General features: G+C 42.5%; 1 long non-coding RNA gene across 1 annotated transcript; it reads right to left on the reverse strand.

Moving 5' to 3' along the window:
* Window positions 1–213: 213 nt before the first annotated feature.
* Window positions 214–761, reverse strand: LOC120928660. The gene is made up of 2 exons (XR_005747289.1): window positions 591–761; window positions 214–495 (listed from the first exon to the last, which is right to left on the reverse strand). It is a non-coding gene; the product is annotated as an uncharacterized LOC120928660 (long non-coding RNA).
* Between the last annotated feature and the right edge of the window lie 3,253 nt (window positions 762–4,014).

Genomic DNA, 4,014 nt, shown 5'->3' on the forward strand with positions numbered 1-4,014 from the left:
TAGATAAAAAATAAAAAATTGTGGGACTTTTTTATGAGGCCAACTAGATGTACCTCCATCCCCGATATCTTTGAGAAAGGAAACTAAGTTTGGGACTTTAGATGAAGCGTGCAGCCACAGAAAATAACGTAGCATTAAACTATAATAGTGTCTGATGATAGGGCCATCAGTAGTGTCATATAATACAATGCATAAACGTCATAACCATCGTAATAAGGTAATAAAACCATTTATTCCATAACATGGTACATAATAAAGAACAGAATAGCATGATGACACAAAGATGGCCTGCTGGCCTAGAGCCACAATCATAACATAAAAACCACATCAGACTAGTTTGCAACATATTTCCATTATGCATTGTAGATTGGCAGGTTCCAGTAAACCATGGTAATGGTGATGAAGATGAAAAATTGGCAGGGAAAAGCATCTATTTAGCTCGACGCGTTTCGTAGCTGTAGCGCTACTCTTCAGGAGCAGATGCACAGGATATGTCTATAAATGTTAAAGATAAATATAGTAATGAATGGTCATGTATTGACACAGTTAAACTATAGAGAAAAATTATATATAGATTATATTGCTCATACTTGCAGGTCATAGTGGAGTCTGGTCATGGATCTGGATATTAGTGGCAGGCCGAAAATCGATCAGCACCGGAACCTGAGGCGGCGATCCCCAGACCTTAGAGATGGAACTAGCACTAGGAAAGGGCATAACACTGGGAGTAGCCCCAGGAATTGTGAAAATATTAGGAATCACGGTGTGGGAGATTTCCATCTGGAAAATGAAGTGAATAAGGTAATACAATTATAGAAAAGTAAAAAATAATAATAAGGAGGGGGTTAAAATAAGAAGTGCCTAACTTGGTGATTGGTAATATAGTGAGTGAAATAAAATGGTGTCTTGTTAAATTAAATAATAATGGTAGCCTAGTAATGACAAGAATTACAGGTAGATGGACAATAATTGTCATATAGAGAGGGGGAGAAAAGAGGTTCTCCCAAGGATTAGTGGAAGATAATATCAAAATGTAAAAAGTGAAAACAAAGGGGGGGGGGGAGGGTTTAGATTAGAGTAGTGTTGTGTAAAGATTGTAGCAGTGTCATACCTGAGTCGCCAAAAAGACGAGCACTGTTCAGGACGGTGGCAATAAAGTGTACAAGGGGAGTTTCCAGGGAATACCTCCTAGGGTATACTAGCAGTACAGAGTTCTTTATTATGTACCATGTTATGGAATAAATGGTTTTATTACCTTATTACGATGGTTATGACGTTTATGCATTGTATTATATGACACTACTGATGGCCCTATCATCAGACACTATTATAGTTTAATGCTACGTTATTTTCTGTGGCTGCACGCTTCATCTAAAGTCCCAAACTTAGAGTTCCTTGTTAGGCTTGTCAAGGAACTCGACAAGCTTGCTTTGCGTACACACGGTCAAGACAAAATCTCCTCGTTCTCAAACGCCGTGACGTACAACACGTACAATGGCAGGGGAAGTTTGATTCCACTGGCACAACCCTTGGGGCTGCTTTTGCTAATCTCATGTTACTGCGTGTTAGGCTTCGTACACACGGACAGACTGTCCGATGAAAACGTTCTGCCGGACCGTTTTCATCGGACATGTCCGCTGCCAAATTTCTGTCTGATGGTTATACACACCATCAAACAGAAATCCGCGCGGACACGATACGCGGTGACGTGGCAGCGCCATCGCCGCGACGATGACGCGGCGACGTGAGCGGCCCTGGAAGGTCAATGCTTCCATGCATGCGTCGAATCACTTCGACGCATGCTAGGGCTTTCGGCCGAGCGGACATGTCCGGTGAGTCTGTACAGACGACCGAACATGTCTGACGGACAGGCTTCCAGCAGACATGTTTATTAGCATGCTAAGAAACATTTGTCCTCTGGAAACCTGTCCGACCCGCCGGAAAATTGTCCGGTCGGACGTATAGACGACCGTTCGGTCGTGTGTACGGGGCCTTAAGTAAAAGTTTAGTAAGAGACGATTTGCACTTTTCAGTCTGTTACAGCGTGAAAAATGTGTTATCTCCATTACAAACGCTACTTTTACCGAAGGTGCGCTCCCGTCTCATACTTTATTCTGAGCATGGGCGGGTTTCTTAGCATACACACGCTTGCGTTTCTCGTCGAAAACCAGCCCGACGAGGAAATTGAGACTCCCGTCGAGGAAAAAGAGAACTTGTGTGCACAAGGCCTGAGAATGGCATCATCCGATTCACCCAACCTACAAAGGCTGCCGCAGATAGCGTAGGTCTTGTACCCACCAGTGCCTCTGCCTGTTGTCTTTTTGGCCTCTGCAATATTAATCTAGATGGAGGTATGGTCCTTGGTGCCAATGATTTGTTTGCTAACAGAACATTTACAACCAATGTACATCCACAAATTTTCTGCATCTTGATTTACAGTCAGGACCTTAAAATTACTTTAATGGCTGACGCCACAGAGATGTTTTCCTTTTTAATTCATATACCAGTACATGTTTTGTTATATTGCAAGAAATAAATTATAATCTGATGCCTCGTACACACGACCGCGTTTCCCGCCAGGAAACCCGAGGGGAAAACCGAGAACCTGCTCGGTAACTTTTTCCCCCTACACACAACAGGGTTTCCTGTGTGTATTTGTAAAATGACATCTAATCCCTATATAAAAATGAGCATTGCATATTTTATACCATAATGATATAATAACATATGGCTGTAGCACTGTTAGCAGATAAAATATATCAGCTATGGCAGTTGTGAAAAAGAGGTCAGCTTACACTGTAACCTTACACCAAAAATGCAAAAAAGGCTGTTGTGTGGGTGTTTGATCTTTAATATTTTCCGCACATGGAGGAAAGGTTTTAATGGTAATTGGAAAGTACAGTCAAAGAAAGAATAATGATGCGCATCCCCATTATTATCTGCTATATTATAAGTGACTTTTCCATTTCCACATATTGTGTAACAAGGTGACAGATCCTTTCCCACTTTGTCTTCCAGCAGGTACATCCGTGAGAGGAAATAACATAACATTTTATGAATTATTCTGTGAATTTTTCTTTTTACATCACTGGAAAATCATGCACATTGCAAAACAAATGTGGTTTTGTGCCCAAAGTCGTGACAGACTCGTGACATAGAATTAAAAAGAGGTCATCATTCACGCCAAACTAGGAAATGATCAAAACAATGGGCCAGATTCACAAAAGAGATACGACGGCGTATCTACTGGTATGCCGTCGTATCTCTGTTTCTAACTATGCGGCTGATTCATAGAATCAGTTACGCATAGCTAGCCCTAAGATCCGACAGGTGTAATGGACTTACACTGTCGGATCTTAGGATGCAGTACCGCGGCCGCCGCTGGGGGGAGTTCTCGTCGTAAACCAGCGTCGGGTATGCAAATTAGCACTTACGGAGATCCACAAAGCTTTTTCCCTTCGTTAAGTTGCCGTAAGTGTTAGTTTGCCGTCGCAAAGATAGGGTACCTTTTACAAAGTGTAAAGTTAGTACACCATGTAAAAGTATACCCGTCTTTCCCGCGTCGCTGTCAATTTTTTTTTTTTTCCCGCCGCAACTCTTTTTTACCCGTCGCGATTCACAAAACCTCGGCGCAACGTAACTTTGCGCAAAGCACGTCGGGAAAATAGCGTCGGGAGCATGCGCAGTACGTCCGGCGCGGGAGCGCGCCTAATTTAAATGGGACTCGCCCCATTTGAATTGGCCTGCCTTGCGCCGGACTGATTTAGGATACACCGCCGCAAATTTCCAGGTAAGTGCTTTGTGGATCGGGCACTAACTTGGGCAATTTGCGGCGGTGTAACTTAAATCGTTTAAGTTACGTTGCGGCTATGTGAATCTGGCCCATAGTTTCATACCAAATAAACTGATGCTCAGGAACAAAAGACACATTCAGTTGTGAAAAAAATAAATTATATTTTTTTTTAGAGAGCGTTAACCACTTCATCTCTTGCACCTGTATACCCTTAAGGACCA

The sequence above is a fragment of the Rana temporaria genome, chromosome 2 (assembly GCF_905171775.1).
Source record: "Rana temporaria chromosome 2, aRanTem1.1, whole genome shotgun sequence".
Lineage (NCBI taxonomy): Eukaryota > Metazoa > Chordata > Amphibia > Anura > Ranidae > Rana > Rana temporaria.